Source organism: Lepisosteus platostomus, chromosome 5, assembly GCF_059453375.1.
Source record: "Lepisosteus platostomus isolate fLepPlt1 chromosome 5, fLepPlt1.hap1, whole genome shotgun sequence".
Taxonomy (NCBI): domain Eukaryota; kingdom Metazoa; phylum Chordata; class Actinopteri; order Semionotiformes; family Lepisosteidae; genus Lepisosteus; species Lepisosteus platostomus.
This window is the reverse complement of record NC_142615.1, coordinates 58,423,328-58,440,804: the sequence shown is the minus strand read 5'-3', so window position 1 is coordinate 58,440,804 and position 17,477 is coordinate 58,423,328. Positions and strand designations below refer to the sequence as shown.

Genomic DNA, 17,477 nt, shown 5'->3' with positions numbered 1-17,477 from the left:
ACGAGGCCTGCTGCTGGTTACTCTCTGGCAACCTCCACTCTAGACTCTAAGAACAAAGGAAAGTTCTGGCACTCGGACACACTGGCCGTTCCGTGGTTGTCCGGGCTGAGTCTCAGGATGGTCAGGAGGCACGCTGCGAGAATGTCCTGCCCTTGGGAGCCTTCTGCTCCTGGGCCGTCCTGCCCTGGAATTCTCCTTTGAATTCCCTTTAGAACAGTCCACAGAATCCTCTCCAGAATCTTACTGATCTCACTGAATCTCCCTGAATCTCTGTGTTGCCTGTTTTTACCTGGAGGAACTTCAGCTCGTTGATTGGCTGAAAGTTCCATGGGCATCAGAGTCCCATGTGGGTTACTCGGCCCTACCAGCCCCTGATTGGTTGATCAAGGTGAGATATGAGTCACTTACTCCTGACACTTAGGAATGCAGTCCAGATGTCCAACTGGCACTCCCTAGACAGATAGGCACCAATGGATGACCATTGATCATGATAGCCAGGCTTAGCTAAGTGCATCCCCCTTTGGGAGCTGTCCTTATCAGGAACCTTAAATCAGCCTGCATGAATAGTTTCTCTGTGGCTGCACCACAGAGATGAACAGAGAAATGGGGCCTCATTTGGGAAGGCTCAGAACACTTAATTCTTTCTTATTAATAAGCCTCGCCGCTACAGTAGGCATGGTGCATTTGTCTGTGAAACTTGAATGCTGTGCTTTTTCACGCAGAATCATTGGCAGGAGCAAAGCTTATTCAATCTTTGCGCACAGCGCTCTATCAGAAATACTTTGTCCAAGTTTTGAAGAGATTGTGGGATTCTCTGCACACGTTCACATCGCGTACCTCAAACAACACCACCATTCGATGGGAAATTGATTCTACTTCTTGCAGTTGTTCCTGTGGTTGCGATAGTTACAAAGTTGCACTTTCCTCCACCTTCTGCTATAGTATTCATTGGGTGAGCTTCATCAATTGGCTCAGAAAGGTCAACTGTGCTTCGGAAAAAACCAGCAGCAGTGTCTTTATTTTGTCGGTGAGTATGGCTGTCTTTTAAAGCACATGAAAAACACGAGTTTGTGGATTTCTCCAAATAGCAACGAATTCAGTTGTGCAGAGCTTTACTGCTTTCAGAGGGTCTTTTACCGACGTTGCTGTAGTAGAGAAGTGACATAATCACAAACGCAACCATTTGTGCTGGCTGTTTAACTAAGTATTAAGCTTTTTTAACTATCACATGATTTTAACTAATTTAACATCATCTCCAGAAGAGCACCTCGCACTGCTCACTGAGCTGATGTATGTGCCCATTTCTCAAAAAATTAAATATAATCTGAACTGATTTTTTTCTACTTTAAATGCTTTCCTACTCTTTTAATATTTCAGTTAAATCTTTTATTTTGAAGTACTTTCCATTGATATTAATCCTAGTCCCGATGAATGATTCTGGGACATGGTGCGTCTTGAATAATGTTCTTATAGGTTTCAGTTTGGAAAAGTGCGCTCTCCAGAAGCTACCGAAACCTCTAATGGTCACACAAAGCTTAATGCAATAGCAACGTTTGGGGTTGAAAAAGAATATAACTTGCTATGAATACAAACACTGTTCCAGGAGGCGTGTAAGGACTATTTTGGCTCAGATCACCTTACATTTCTACTCCATTAATATCGCTATTGAGTGCTAAAGGTAGGTCCTGGCAATAAAAAAACCAAGAAATCATGTAAGGGAAAAATGTATTTTTTTTCATGGAGAAAACCTGCACCAGGAAATGTTTTGTTTTGAAGAAGTGATTTAACATGATACATGACCTAATTTACTGGAGTAAATGCTCACACTGCAAGGTCTGCTTTACTACAAGAGAGAAGTAGAGTGAAAGATGTCATAATTTCACTGCGTTGTTCAAGAAAACATCTTTTTCTTTGAATTCTAAATCAATCAGAATTTCAAAGTGACACACAAACCCTTTGTCTGTATTAAAGAGATGATATTTTAAAACTGATAAAAATGTAGAAAACACGTTTCTCACTTAGAAATTTAGGATGGGATTATTACTATTACTAGTAATTACTAGTTGCAGTGCTGAACTCACCATGGTGCAATTCAGTTACATGATTGGCCAGTGGTTTCATGGATAACGCGTCTGATTTTGCATCATGAGATTGGAGGTTCGACTTCTACTTCTACCGGGTTCGTGTGTTTTTAAATCAGGCTACTCAGAAATAGATGTCCATTATGTGAATGAACCGCACCTGAAAGCAAACGTTGGTCGGGTTTCCTTCTTTCCAGCATGAAATAGTAAATCGTTACAAAAGCACCAGCTAATGTCCAATTAGCATTAGTCATTTTAATTAACATGAATATACTGTAAGGTCTTGGTACATGGGATTGGATTTCATCCACAATTTAAAAAAGGGCAAATTATATTTATAGGCTTCAGACACATTTTAATACAAAAGTGACCTAAAACTCTGTAACTTTCAGGTTAGTTTGAACCTGTAATGAAAAAGGGGCCTGAAACTTCCATTCTGTGATGTAACTGTCTCTAAAGTCGGACGTGATGTTTCACGGATGTGCAGTGTGCCTTTTCTCTTGTCATGTTCAAAATGACTTGCTGTGTAATTTCCTGAATGCGTGTCCTGTACTGCTCTGTTATTTCATTTAGATTATCTATGTGGTGTACAGATAAAACCAAACTGCAAGGTCTAATTCCTGGGTTCGGCACCAGCTGAACCTGAACATACATCATCCGATCTCAACATGATTTGAACACACAACCTTTTGATGTGGTATCAGATGCACTACCATCACACCACTCCCCATAAGTGCTTTTAATTCCCCCAAGGAGAAAAATATTTTTTTTTCATTCTCTCCTGTGAGAAGCGCCGCTCTTCCAACGAGGGTCTCTTCTTCCCAGACCACAGATTATTTTTCCTGTCCGGCTCTCACACAGAGAGCAGACACACTGTCTCCACTAATGTGTTTACTACATCTATAGATCTGACCCCCTTACAGCCCTGATATTCCTGGACAGGATCCCATATTGAGCAGTATTTCTCACGTTCTGAACTTACAGTGTGTACACAATATACTTTATACACAAAGTAAGTGTTTTCGTAACTCTTGGACGTTTTGTCAAAATGTTACTGGCATGCCAAAATTGCCCCTCAACTGAACAGTCCCACCCCCCTCAGTTTTGGATAAAAGGTTTGGATAAAAAGTTTTTGAACACTTTCACTTACTTAACTTGAGCCGTAAAAAATAGTTGTACTTTGTCAATGGTCAGATAACTACACTAACCCCGAATTCACAGTTACTACATCAGACTGTTTGATGTGCAGGAGGGCTATCTGTCCAGGAACAGCACGTTACATAGTGTCTATGTTTTGGGGTGTCAACATTATTATGACCTTATTTGCTCAGGTGGACCAATGCCTTGCAGTAGTTTATCCTTATACTTACAATCGTTATATAACTAGGACTGTAGTTATAGAAGTTTGTACTTTCTGTTGGTTTTACAATGATTTCTTAATGATTCAGAACCTCGTTACCGTTGATGTTGTTGCAAAAATGAACACATATGGTTGATGCTCCAGGCAAAAATAATCACGTGAGTTCTGATGAACGTGGAACTGTTCTTCATCACTAAATACCAGATTGCTTGTCGTTATCTTCTAACATGAAATACTAATCAGTGGCATGCTTGCGAGAATTCACTTGGATGGTTGCAATGGCTCCGTTTAAACCGAAATATCACTACCCCCCTCAGGATTTCAGACCCCCCCTACAGATCATTCCCCTGGCGCCAGTCCTGGGTATAATGATGAACATAGCTGCCTTGCAAGCAGTGAATCTGGGTGTGATTCCCACCTGACCCATCAACAAACCTTTTCCAATGAATCTTTGATCAATTTAAAAAAGTCTTGAAGCTGGTAGGCTAGGGAAGAAGCACTGTTTGAGTGCACTGAGGAAAATGTGCTACTGTGCTGTGCTGCTCCAGTAGCGCAATTGGTCAGGTTGTGGTGCTTTTATAGTGGAGTTATACCGAGGTTGTGAGCTCAATCATCACGTGGAGTAGGTTCCGTTTTCAGCTGCAGAAACGTGCTGTTGAATTTATGTCGGTTCTTGTGTTACTTTTTCCTCTCGATGGAGCTGTATTAATGCAGGCACACCTGCTTCCATGTCAAGTTATTTTATCGTTGCTTACAAACCAACACACTGCAGACACCTCTGATATTGTCACTGCTTGTGGGCCACGTGTTCCTGCTGTCAGCCTACCATGATCATACACCTATAGAAATATTACTGCTGTAGTACAGGAGCGAAGAAACAAAACGAAAGCACACCAAGTTTAAAAAGGTCAAAATGTGTCAAAGCCCTTCCTCGAGGAGAATGGGGTTCAAACCTACTTGTGCAGAGTATCATGTATTAAGAGGAGATTGCCTTAACCACTAGGCCACCTCCATACACACTTCAGCCCCCTCCGGACATGAGTTGCCTCTTTCCCCATACTCAAGGGTAATTTTCCTCTTCCACCTACAATTTCAACATTTACCTTGTGAGATGTCAAACCACAGAGCCTGTGCTGCACTTCAGTGTTAGCTGTAGTGGACACCCCATTGAACATAAAAAGCATATTGAACTCCTTGGACATAAGCCATTTCTCGTCACTTGCTCAGCGAGCAGGCTCAGCGCACACTGAATGCAGGTGTCTCAGAGCAATTGAGATGTGTCCAAGTGGCTGTAAAAGGGATATCTGATGCCAGTGCCATGGCTTAGTTCTCCGACGGCAGGCGTAGCGGCGCGCCGGTTGGAGTATTCTCGGTCGCATTTAATGGCAACGTCATGGCAACGTCAGCTCAAACCACCAAATGGAGACAGGCGTGCTGACAAGCTGACCCTGCTGATGCGGGATTAACACTAGGATGAGAGAATGCTGTGGCTTAGTTGGTTAAAGTGCCTGCCTAGTAAACAGGAGATCCTGGGGTTGAGTCTCAGTGGTGCCTGTCTTGCCACACAGTTTATCATTATGGAAAGCAACATGCTTCTACATTTAATTTAATGGAAGTGTTCATTTAATTTTTGGAACAACTTGTTTTTAAAAAAATCCATACAAATTGCGAAAGATAAAATACTCATCTGTTTTGTCAGTGCAGAGGAATTACTGCCAGCTGGCAAGGAAACAAAAACGATTTTTTTGTCTTTAGCCAAAAACCTGTGAATGTAGAAAAAAGGTGATGTGCGTTAGTTTTTATGGCACGGTCAGTCTGCATATCCTTCAGTTAAACATAACGTTGGTAAATCAAAAGTCCCCAGAGACGCATTTCAAATTAATCGGACCTCAACACCGTCTCCCCTAAATGTGATGGGGTTTCTTTGGATGTCCTTAAGCATCCTGATAGTTGCAGAGATTTCAAACTTTTGGCTAAAGTCAAACTACAAGAAGTTAATAGTTGAGCGCCTAAGTCAATATCACTGGGAATGTGACTATGTAAACTTAAATAGTATTTAAAATATTGCAATTTTGTTGTAGTTTAAAAAGATATTTTAGCTGGGGATCCTCAAAAATGATGAGGGTAGAAAAGAGAACTATTCGACACCATCAGGAGTGCTTAACGTGTGATAAAAGTGTTTTTTAATCACAAAGTGAAAATAGTGAATTTGTCTTTCACTTAGATGTTCATCAAAAGCTCATTAAACAATGAAGGAGAGGCTCGTGTTCCAAATTCAATTCGTGTCTCATTATCTTGCTTTGATTTTTAAAATGTACACTGTTGACTATACACTCTTCCTAACACGATTAAAGAGCCAAGTTTAGTTCAGAGGTAAAGCATCTCATGCATCGTATGAAGCTCTGTTTTCTATCACCAGCGTCTCCACTCTGATTTCTTTTTAAGCGTGATATCTTTTCTGTGATTTCTTTCGTTTGAATGCCCTCATGTGTGAATTTCAGCACAACACATAAACTCGTTTGTCTGTTTTAAAGAGATGCAATTTTTAAAACAGACAAAATGAAAGACTTATTAACTAAATACACATAGAAAACGTGCACCTAATTGAGAAAATTTGGACTGGGGTGATGTATTATTGTAGCGGCGCAAGCTCACAGTGGTGCACTTGAGGAATGCGGTACAAGGGCCAGTGGTACATTGGATAACGCATCTGATTACGGATCAGGAGACTGTAGGATCGTAATGCTCTTAAACCCAGTACCATAACCGTAGTGTGTTCAGTCCTACACAACCTTTCTATCGACTGAATAAGCCTCCTGTTCCATCTCCATCTTCTTCCCACACATTCCGGCTATTTCAGCACCATTATTGTTGGACCACAGTCACAGATACGTAAGGGACACTATTCTGAAGAACCGTCTTAAATAAATAACGTTGCAAAAGGTAACAATAATGTTTTCTTAACGTAACCTTACATTTGGCCGTACAATACAATTTTCTGTACCCTCAAAAAAAAAAATCTTACTGCTTTCTCCTGAGAAACACAAGTTTAGTGTCAAATCACAATAACTAATGCAACAAATATACTAAATTAACACCCAGATATGACAACACACAGCTATGACACATTGAAGACTTAAAAGCCCTTTAAATTTTTATTTCCTTAATTTCCATTCTCTTTCCTCCCCAGGATAACTGAAAACTAACTATAATAAAGACTGTATATGCATTACTTGTAATACAGCTACTAATAAAGATATACATGGAAGTTAATTATTAATAACACTTTTATTAATAAATACGTGTAATGTAAGTATTAATGTAAATACGTGTAATGCAAGTATAAATACGTGTAATGATAACATTCATTGTGAATATTTGTGGTGTCTGGAAAGCAATTTTAGTTAAATATAATAATAATTTTCAAGCAAGTGGTGCATAACCTTGTTACTTAATGAGTACATTATTTCCATTACATTCAAGACAGTTCTAATGTGATCAATTGTTCTGCTTAGTCCGCTACTGAGTTGCTTAAAACCTATGAAGAGGTGGTTTAAGCTAGACTCCTAATGCAGTAACATCTAACAGGCAGCAGCTGTTATTTTAGGTTTGTTGCAATTGAGAACAGATTTAGTACAGAGTAGCTGACAAATTTCAGTGAAGGTTATTGTACTGTATATAAGTTATTGCAATTGACCCATTGTAGCTACCAATCAGCAGCAAGGAAAAACAAACTTCACTTGTGCCTTTTAAAAAAAGGGAAACAGAGTAGTAGTTTATGTGGTAATTTCAGGTACAATGTAAGAACTAAAGTTAACTACTCCCATAGTAATGCGTGGGGTCCTATCAATAGAAAAAAATTGTTGTAACCCGAAAACACAACAAACATAAAACAAGAAGTCTTCCAGGAACCTAGGTAAATCCCTGTAGTAGTCTAACAACTACGAAAAAAACAAACAAACGCAACAACTTCAAAAGAAAAAGAACATTAAAAACAAATCTGGGGAACAACAAAAACACAGAGCCTAATGCGAGAGCTTTTTCAAGTCTTCAGTGCTCCTCTCGTCTCAGTAGACCTCTCTCATATATTTGTGTACAGGTCAGCTGGAGGTACACAGCTGATGGTAATTTAAGTAGGGAGCTGCGTCAGCATGCATGGGCTTCAAAGGAAAAAGTCAAGGTTTATTCCATGCTGAAAAGAGAAGGAAACACAATGTTTCAGCTGTGGAGCCTTATTTGATTGTGACTCGAAGTAAACCTTTACTTCTTCGTTTGATGTTAATTTATCTCCATCAGATACCTAATAGTATCTAAACTTGACAGTTGCTTTCAGTAGCTAAAGACACTGATCCAGGTGAGGCTCGAACTCACAACTCCGCTGTGTACTGCTGTATAAGTACCATGCGCTGGCCGATTGCGCCACAGGAGCTGTGCAAGATATGCTCCTCATACAGACTGACGCTGCAAAAACACAGGGTGAAAACGGTTTCGGTTGTGGATCCATCTATACATGGGGAACACTAAAATAGCAAGGAGAATACAAGAAAAGAAACTGAAAGAATTGTGCTAACAGCAAAGGGGGACGGAGGGAGGTGGTCGGACAAGTAAATCAGACTGGCAGATTATTTGTATCGACATTTTTTGAGTCAATCAGCAAACAGAGTTCTCTTCATGTGCCTTAAACCGTGCAGTTTGTATCTTCGTTGTAGATAGGTTTCTTCAGAAGTCCAGTAAACTGACAATAATGGAGAACTAGCTGACGCACCCCGTCGTGAAGACCCTCTGTAAGGTGATTACACGTTTCATTTTCAAGTCGCTTCCTTTACACGCAATTGCAGCCCGGACACTGAGAGAAAGCATGAGAAATGGCTTCAATTTCAATGTGAAAGCGCAGTACAGGTTCGATGGCTTCACATCTCCCACCAATCAAATAACATGCAGTAAAGCGATCTAAATATGACTCTGAAGTACTGGGAAAGATGATTATTTTGAGCGTGCCTCCCAGGGTCTGCTACGAGGCTTAAATTGGCTTCTTATTCGCCAGCTTCTTATGCGTGTTTTTCGTTCCACCTTAAATGGTGCTGCTGTGATGTTATGTCGCCTTTCGCCTGTAGATGGCTCTCTTCGATCAGTACTAATCCGGCTGGAATACTGTAGACATCTTCACTGAAAGGGAATATCCAAATAAATAGCGACTGTCCAAATTATATTTTTGTATGGAATATATTTCAGAAAATGGCAAACCAATTTTAAAAACTCACCACAACACGGACTTACACTGAGAAAAGGTGATTGCACTTTCTGCTTATTACTACGGCCTTCCCCCCGATTATGAAAATGTCTCACAGTTCTGACACCGACGTGTGAAAGACAATGTAACAGACTATCAAAATCCTGAAGTGCAAGAAATTTTAAGGCACCAGTTTTTTAAATATGATCCTGGCATGTCAGAATACATTTCGAAAAAGTATGGCATGAATTGCACGAATTGCAATGGCACAAATTGTTGAGAATATCACTGACCTTGCCGATATTTGCAGGGGATACGAATGTTTTACACATGTTGAACTACAACAAGTAAAAATTGAGCTCCTTAGTCAATATCACCGGGAATGTCCAATAATGACGAACATCAGTAGCTTCAAGGAAACTTAGACTCGCACATGGAGTTTTATCTTCGAATGGAGGGTGGGAGAATTCATTTATACTCTCGTTGCTCATTAGCTAATCTATTTTAACAATATAACACAGATTTGTTCGACTGCACCAGCAAGCTCTCCACTGTCAATTGACAGGACTTTAGAAGAACATGTTCTCATACAACCAACATACAAATTACACATCTTAAGGAACATGAAGAGAAATCCGTGTGCTAAATAACATAAAACTGTCGCTGCAAATTATCACCAAGCTATTTTATGTGTCTGACCACCTCTTTGCTACTTTGCAGCGAGCACAAATCTTTCTGTTTCTTCATCGCTATTTTACTGTCTCTTTCCCCTATGTGGAGACGGATCCACAGCCGAAACTTTAGGTCAGTTCCTGTTACTCTGTCTGATTGAAAGAGCTGTATTAAAGGCACTCCCATCTCTGCAGGAAAGTTATTGCTGCTCTTAACACAATATACTGCAGCCAAATATAGCGATACTGTCACTGCCTGTGGGCCACGTGTTCCTGCTGTCAGTCTATTATGTCATGTTCATCCACACCCAGAAGCATTACTGCTGTAGCACAAGAGTTATATAGGCGCAGTCCATAGAGCAAGAATCTCTTAATCTCAGAACTGTGGGTTCAGCCCCCACAGTGGGTCCCTCTGTGTCAATTTGATCCCCCCCCCAATCCTCCTAGCATGACCTGATGGCGTAACAGTGATACCCAGTACCCAGCGTAATTCAGCTTTCTTTCCATTTGATTCAGATTTTGATCTGAAATCATCGGCCGAACAAGAGTTTGTCTAAATCGAGGGAGATCTGATTACAAGCAAGTATTAAACACTTCAGCATTTTCTGTTCGAATACCACACTTTGTCAAAACACTGCCGCTTCTTAAGCTAATAAGTAACGGTTTTTGAGCACGCATTGTATTGTTAATGCTTATATTAAAAAAGCATAAATTCACATAGTGGAATTTGGACTGAACATAGTAGTCCAGCCCCTTTACAACATTACATACCCACTGATTAAAGCTTAAAACTACAGCAGCAGGAGTAACAATAATGGCAACAACATCTTTGGAGTTCGGCATTTCATTTATTCTGCGGAAACATCGTATCGGAATGAACTGCCCGAGATAAAAGAGTAATTGCGGCTTCAGATCGTTTTTACAGAGCATTGCGTTGTTCTGTTCATGCTGACTACACGCTTTAAATTTGTCATTTACTGCAAGCGTTGCTTTTCCGGGTTTTTCTGAAATTCCTCGCATTTGAGCCAGCACTAAAATATTTCATTCCCGTCGCTGAATACATAGTGGAAACGGTATTTGCAACGGAATGCTGTCACATACAGTATGAAACCTTTTTGTTATTCGGTTCTGAAGTTTGAAAATGAAAATAAAATGGGGGTCACTTCATAGGCTTGAAAGAAGTCCAAGCAGCATAAAAACCCGCAAATTCTCACAAATTGCATTGTGCTGCACCTTTCTTCTGCTGCTTTTATAAACCAGCCTTAAACAGTTTCTCCGTTTTCCTTGTACTGTGATTGTCAGCGAACACAACAAGACTGAAACAGTGTAAAGGCAGGTAAAAAAAGACAGGGTAAAACACGTGATTATCAGGAGTGGGATTTGAACCCATGGCCCTATTTGGAGAGCGAAACACAAAGCTTATAAAAAGCTGTGAATTTGCTGTTTTAAACTGCTCGACTATCCTGAAGAAATGTGTGCTGATTGCACCAGTCGCATGCAATTTTCCGTAACTTTAGGACAATAGATACGACTGGACGAACACAATTTGTGGCGTTTAGCATGACATGGAAAACGGTACCGGAGCATTCGGGTCCGGACTACCAGACTCGAAAATAATTTTACCCCCGCACTATCAAACTATTAAACTCCCAGCCTCTCTTACTCTCACCTAACCTCTCACCTATGATCTGAACCTTACAGTGCCTTCTTTCTTACCAAACACCCAAACACACATTGAAAATCTATCTCTACCATACATGTCAAAAGCTCACTCCCCATCATTTCTATCCCTTTATTTCATTCTTTTGATGCATGTTTTTGCACATAACCTGTTACCTTTTTGTTGTTTTGCACACTGCCTGTTGTTGTTTTTTGCACATCGGCTGTTGTCTTTCTTTTGTTATACAATTGTTTTGTTTTTGTGTTTTTTTCTTTGTACTACTTATGTCCGAGAGCTAGCTAAATAGCATTTCGTTATACCATATACCTGTGTATGAGTATGACAATAAACTTGGACTTGAACGTGAACTTGACATAGTCTTGCAGGCAGTATATTATTTTATCGTTTACTCGTATAAAAAAGCACTGTCTTCTCGTTCCTAAGTCAGATTTTTAGTGCTTTCGAACGTTACTTCCAACCTGGACTGACAGCTCACCCGATCTGTTTGCGATCAGACCATGGAGTGGGGGGTTGTACCAAGCGCACGTTCCTTCCCAATGCTGAGGCGATCATTCGGAAGATGGGTGTGAAGAGATAAGCTTTGTCGACTAAAAAACAAGGCAGGATATGCAAGAATACTAATCACTGGCGACAGTTATGCTCTCTTACTACTGAGATCCCTACATTGCTAGTTTTTTTTAAGACTTTGAAACTAAAGGAAAGAAGTGACAAATGAAACAGGCACGGGTGGGGTTTGAACCCACGCTCTTCGATTTACGAGACCGACGCCTTACCACTTGGCCACCGCGCCTCCGAGCAAACATGGGAATAAGGTTGTTCAAATTATTTTTTTCTGAATCTGGTTTACATCGCCAAATGTAAACCGGAGGCAGCAACAACAATAAAAGGGATACTTGTCCTTAAACTCGGACGTGATGTTCTGCAGACGTGTGCACAATGTCCTGTTTTCTTGCAGTGTAGACATTTTCCTGTTCACGCTCCGCATTCATCTGCTTTGTGCGTTATTAGTCCGCACCTGTAACATGTAATGTCAGCCGTCCCCTGTTCTTCTATATCTCTAGCATGACTGCGTCCTGCTGCTCGGCTTTTGTTTGTAAAGTTTGAGCGAGCGCCCCGTTCAGTGTCACTTTGTCACTGTGGTCAGAAAGCATTCTTGATTCTGCTTGAGCTGCTTCATGAATTCTAGCGACTGTAAGAGCTCTTTTTAAAGTCAGCCCTTCCTCCTGCAGCAATTTATAGTCTCTTATGTGCACATTTTTCCACAAGTTGATCTCTTAACATGTCAGTTTCCAATACTCCAAAGTCACAAGATTTAGCCAGTTCTCTTAGTGCAGTCACAAAAGCATCAACAGATTCGTCCTGAGACTAAGTTCTCTGCCTAAATTTATGCCGTTCCAAAACCACATTTCTCCGCGGTGTAAAGGAAGCGTCTAAGGCAGCTACAGTCTTTTTCTCCAGGGAGGTTGGCGAAAATCCGCTGCACGGGAGCCCCGATACAGTGCAGTAATGTAGCACGTCTCACGGCATCCTGAGCTTCTGTAGATCCACCGGCTATTTAAAAAAAACCTGTACGACTCCATCCATATCTTGTATTCCGTATACAAATCCGGAGCTCCGAGGTTCAGTAGAAGCGGTGGAAAAAGCCGGGCATAAGCAAAGCTTCTCGGCGCGGCGGCCATATCTTCCAATGGGCAAGCTAAACGAAAAGTCCGAAAATTCAGAAGTTCGTTTCTACCAGCAAGATAACTAAAATCTGCAGTGTTTTGCTCGCTTTGAGTCCGTCAAGCACCCATCTCTGGTCGCCATAAATGTTGTGTATCTAAATTTAGAGAAGTTTTTATATTATTTTAACTATTTTGTTAACTACACAGATCACGCCCTTACACCTTATATTCCTGCTTTCTACTCTCGTTCTGTTGTCTCGCGATGTCTACTCACTATACTACATTTAGCATGACTTCTTGTTGCAGTTGAGCTCAAAGCTGGAGATGATCTCCATATTCTACCGCACTAACTAGTCCGAAACGTAGTACACAGTACACACTTTTTAAGTGAAGTCAGGTTGTTAAAAAATTAAACCAGCGCCCTGTCACAGAAACGTACCCCAGTCTCCCGCGCAACAAGCGGGGGTACTCAGCACTATACTAACGAGGAGCGCTTGTCTGCAGCTGAGCGTCAGCTCTGTTTACTGTCAGCTGTCATTTCCTCATTTCCAAAGACTTTTTCACCTGCTCTCAGCTTTTAAAGACGGTCATAAACGCTCAAGAAGTAATTCATGTCAGTTTGAAGTCTGTTTCTGTTGTCTCAGCTCTTGATAAAGAAAAGCCGTGCGTGGGAGACTCCCTCTCTGAAGAAGTTTGCCGTCACCCTGCGAGGGAGAAGAGCCATCAATCACCGAGGCAACCACTGAGACAGTTAACATTAAACACGTGAAATGCAAGATGTTGTGATTTTTTTCCCGCTTAAGGCTTCTATCGTTTCTACTCTAACGAGAAAGACCTCTTTATGAGAAGTGAGATTTTAACAAACGTCTCCAGGGTTAACTGCGACCTGAACGCAACGCCTTAGACCACCAGCCATCTTGCCTGTGGTACTTAGAGCAGCGCTCAATAAAAATTATCAGAACCCGAAAGCGCTTCTTATGCGGATGTGTTGCCATTACGGGTACTCTGTCTGCAGCTGCTTTAAGATCTACTCACACCGTGTTGCCATTAAGGCTACCTAGTTAAAAAAAAACTTATCGTCATCTTTTTGAACGTGATTATTAGACACCCGTTAAATCTCCACCGAGGTTTCTTGAGAGATCGTTCAGCAAGCGAGTAATAAAAAACTACTTCGCTTCTAACCTCTGCTGTCACTGTAAACTCGGACGTGATGTTCTGCAGATGTGCAGTGTGCCTTTCCTCTTGTCGTATTCAAGAGTACTCACTGTGTGAGCTCCTCACTGCGTGTTCTGTACTCTACTGTGATTTAATTTAGATGATTACGTGGAGTAGAGTGACAAGATCTACTTGAACATTTTCGGTTTGTGAAATGAAACACTAAATACACTACTGTAAATACAAGTAATGGACATTTAAAATAACCACAGTACAGCTAGAAGAGTGAAAGATAAGAGACTACTTAGAATGACATTCACAATAGACTTAAGAACGGCATAGCCGCCTGAACAGGGACTTGAACCCTGGGCCCTCAGATTAAAAGTCTGATGCTCTACCCAGTGGGCATTGATTCGTCGAATATACGTATATTTACGGCGAAATTACGGCTATACGTATATATACGTCGCCTCGACGTATAATCAACGTCGAATTGCAACCGTAAAATCGACGACATGAATAAACGCATATATAACGTCGAAAACACATCTAACACAGTGCCTGAGGCTTTTTACTGTATGTATGTGCCGCAACTAGGAGTATACGGCACTCTGCACAGTGTACGAAGTAAATTATTTTCGCAGTAATTAATTTATTATATTTACTATATTTAGTATATTTGTTATATATATTTATTTATTATATTTATATTATATTTATTATGTTTACTATATTTATTATACACGTGTAAATTAATTACTGTAAATTAATTACTGCGAAAATACTTTTTCCGGAACTCCAACCATATATGTATAATAGTCCTCTAAATTTATCCGTATAATAGAACTCCAACCATTTATGTATAATGAACGTCTAAACACGGACCACATTTAGACGTCTAAGGTATGCGTTTAATAGACGTATATTATACGTCTTTTGCCCACTGGGTACCGACTGAGCTATCCGGGCTCTGAAAGAAGGAAGACACTGTCGGGATCCTCGCAAGTCACGTGTCTCTTGTGCGGAAGAGCAGTCATACCTGACCCGTCTGGAATGACCACTGACAGACTTTATCCAGAAGCGACGGCACCACTCCCAGTAGAATGAGTGAGAAATACAACATGACATGGGTAGTTAAGGGGCTCCCACAATCCATCTTTCCTCACATTACTGATTGTTTTCAATAGCATTTTGACCTGTTTTCACATTCAGATTTTTTTCACATTTAATAAAATCTTTTAATCAACAACATTAAAAAGAAAACAAATGGAACATTTTTTGGAACAATAATTAAAAAAAAACTTTCAATGCCTTGGTTGTACAATGCCATACGTGTGCACACCCTTTATAAAGGGAGTTGCAGCAGTGCTGAAATGTAAAGAGCATTTCTGTAGAGAAAACAGCATTTTTTCTGCCTTGATGTTAAGCTTAGGGAGCCTGTCTTTTAGAAATTCTATTTCTTAACACCCTGCACAGCCTCCCGACAGACTAACACATATTTTTTTGGAGAAATTGGCTCACACACCGGTAGACACTAACGTTTATTTACGTTAGAGTATGTAAAACTCAGGCTTTAACAGATGTTCATGATGTTTCACACGGGGTGTTACCTGTTGTAGTGTTTCAAAAGATTTGTTAGCGGACCACAAATTATCTTGAAAAGATTTGGGTTTGTACTGGCTGGGATTCAAACCCGACTCAATTATTTGGAAGGCGCCTGTACCAGGAACGCACTTCTGAGAAGCACCTGCAAATTATCACAATCCTCTCTCTCACCTACAAAGTTATGGAGACACAGACGTCCAATGAAAACTAATTTTATTCACTCAAGTCTCCACTCTTTTGTTGTGATGTCATTTTAATTAATATTAACTTTGATAAGGTGTCGTTTTTGCCTCTTAAAGTTAAAGTCTGCTCCTTTCTTCCTGGTATAGAAATAACATGTTCCATCTTTGTTTAAAAACACCACTTAAAGTAACTTATTCAGCTCTAACGCCTGTGTGCTTTGACAAGACATCTCAAAAGGACTTATCAAATAAGAACACGATCCTCCCTGTTACCATTCCTTTGGTTGGGGCGTTGTTTCACCCTTTTATTTTCTTCTACAATATTTGCAGACAGGGTTTTATCACTCGAGTTGTACAGAATAAGTGTGCATCGGTCCATGAAAATCATCAGTAGTGCTGTTTTTCTATGCATAGTTTAATCAAGAGCACTTAAAAGATGCAAAAAGCTTTCAAATAAAACAGAATTGAAAGACAGTCGAGTAAGGAGGTAGAAAAAAAGCACTTCCCCGTCTGGGGATTAACCACAGTCGCACGTGTGACTGGATACAAAAATAATAGATTAATTTGTGCCCAGTCTTTTGAAGCTTCAATGCAATTATTTTTCCTTCCTTATTTCTTCATTCCCATGAATTTACTCTGTAGTAGAGTAAACGCGAAAGTGGGAAACTGCAGGCATTCTTCGTGAGTGGTGGATTGTGATCAGTGAGCATCTGCACATCTCTAAGTCTGTTCCTTTACCTGTTTCATCGGGGATGTAGCTCGGTGGTAGCGCGCATGCTTTGCATGTATGAGGTCCCGGGTTCAATCCATGGCATCTCCAGCTGCTTTATGTTATAGTGCTCACATCGTAATCTTCTGTTGAGTGAGAACTCTTTGCTCCTGTCCAGAGAGAGCCAGGTTTACACAATTAAATACAGGCACACTCGACGTGCTCCAGAGTTGCGCTGCTGTTTTAAATGTACCTCTTTTAGTTCTGTTAAATCCTAAATTATTTGAACTAATAATTTAGTTAAAATTCAGGAAATCCAGAGATTGCTTCACACTTGGCGTGGCTGTTGCAGAAAACACCTGTTGAATCTCACCCGGGATTTCCTGAGAGATCATTCAGCGAGCGAATCCTCCTTCTGAACTCCGCACTAAACTGAAAGCTTCACAAATAATGAAATAAAATATTCACAAATATTTCAGTACAGGCAAGATGGCTGGTGGTCTTAGGCGTTGCGTTCAGGTCGCAGTTAACCCTGGAGACGTTTGATAAAATCTCACTTCTAATAAAGAGGTCTTTCTCGTTAGAGTAGAAACGATAGAAGCCTTAAGCGGGAAAATAATCGCAACATCTCGCATATCACGTGTTTAATGTTAACTGTCTCAGTGGTTGCCTCGGTGATTGATGGCTCTTCTCCCTCGCAGGGTGACGGCAATCTTCTTCAGAGAGGGAGTCTCCCACGCACGGCTTTTCTTTATCAAGAGCTGAGACAACAGAAACAGACTTCAAACTGACATGAATTACTTCTTGAGCGTTTATGACTATCTTTAAAATATGGAGATCATCTCCAGCTTTGAGCTCAACTGCAACAAGAAGTCATGCTAAATGTGGTATAGTGAGTAGACATCGCGAGACAACAGAACGAGAGAGTAGAAGGCAGGAATATATGGTGTAAGGGCGTGATCTGTGTAGTTAATAAAATAGTTAAAATAATATAAAAACGTCTCTTTATTAAGATACACAACATTTATGGCGACGAGAGATGAGTGGTTGACGGACTCAAAGCGAGCAGAACACTGCAGATTTTAGTTCTCTTGCTGGTAGAAACGAACTTTTGAATTTTCGAACTTTTCGTTTAGCTT

General features: G+C 40.5%; 1 non-coding gene across 1 annotated transcript; it reads right to left on the bottom strand.

Moving 5' to 3' along the window:
• Nucleotides 1-11,741: 11,741 nt before the first annotated feature.
• Nucleotides 11,742-11,813, bottom strand: trnat-cgu (transfer RNA threonine (anticodon CGU)). Its single transcript has one exon. It is a non-coding gene; the product is annotated as a tRNA-Thr (tRNA).
• Nucleotides 11,814-17,477: the final 5,664 nt, after the last annotated feature.